We start from the raw sequence: 1,066 nt of genomic DNA, 5'->3' as shown, positions 1-1,066 counted from the left end.
TCGAGTTCTTGCTTTCCTTTTACTTGTATTATACCTTTCTATTTGTATTTCTTCTTTTGAGTTCTTATACTAGGGAAACTATATGATATTTACACATGTGTGTCTGGTTTATTTCACTTATGAATATATCTTCAAGTGGCATCCACTTCAATATAAAGACTTGGAGTTTATCATTCTTTATAGCTGAGTTATACTCCATTGTATAAAAAAACCACATCTTTTTCAACCATTCCTCAGGTGATGGGCATCTTGGTTGTTTCCAAGATTTGGCTACCACAAATTATGCTGCTATAAACATAGGCACACATATATCCCTATGATACGATGTTTTCAGTTCTCCAGGAAAATTCCCAGTAAAGGAATAGCTGGTTTAAATGGGATTTCCAGTACAAGTTTTCTAAGGAGTCTGCACACTGATTTCCATAACGGTTGCACCAGTCTACATTCCCACCAGCAGTGAAGAAGGGTTCCTTTTTCCCTACAGCCTCTCCAGCATTTGTTGTTGGTTGATTTCTTTATGATAGCCATTCTTTCTGGGGTGAGATGATATCTCACTGTTGTTTTTAATTTGCATTTCATGGATGGCTAGTGATGTGGAGGATTTTTTCATATATTTATTCGAAAAATATGGAACACTTCATGAATTTGCGTATCATCCTTGTGCAGGGACCCTGCTAATCTTCTCTGTATCGTTCCAATTTTAGTATATGTGCTGCTGAAGTGAGCACTCAGTTCTCTTTTGATTAGGCACAGCCACTATCTCTCCTACCAGACCAGCTGGTGGTGATTCCTACATCTTTAGGGAATTTGTTGGAGAAGTTTTTCACTTTCTCCATTACCAGTGTAGAAACTTTTTTTCAGGTTTTCTGTGTTACTACTCCTATATATTATATGTTCCAGATTACATTTTTATCTCTTCCCCCACCCCCATTCTTGCTGATCTTTTGGGTTTATTCCTTTAAAAAAAAAAAATTCCTTGGGTTGGGTATGTAATTCAATATTAGAGTAATTGCTTGCCTAACCTGCCTGTGAGTCTGGATTTGATCTCCAGCAACAAATGCACACA

At 37.1% G+C, this 1,066-nt stretch overlaps 1 protein-coding gene and 1 non-coding gene across 4 annotated transcripts in view; one reads left to right on the top strand and one right to left on the bottom strand.

The window, feature by feature from the left end:
• Positions 1–1,066, top strand: part of Snx27 (sorting nexin family member 27) — a 97,709-nt gene that overhangs the window by 65,155 nt on the left and 31,488 nt on the right. The gene's annotated exons all lie outside the window — the stretch shown is intronic.
• On the bottom strand, positions 622–728 carry LOC111817095. Its single transcript, XR_002821365.1, has one exon. It is a non-coding gene; the product is annotated as a U6 spliceosomal RNA (small nuclear RNA).

The sequence above is a fragment of the Octodon degus genome, unplaced genomic scaffold (assembly GCF_000260255.1).
Source record: "Octodon degus isolate 3935 unplaced genomic scaffold, OctDeg1.0 scaffold00048, whole genome shotgun sequence".
Classification (NCBI taxonomy): domain Eukaryota; kingdom Metazoa; phylum Chordata; class Mammalia; order Rodentia; family Octodontidae; genus Octodon; species Octodon degus.
This window is presented reverse-complemented; position numbering and strand designations above follow the sequence as displayed.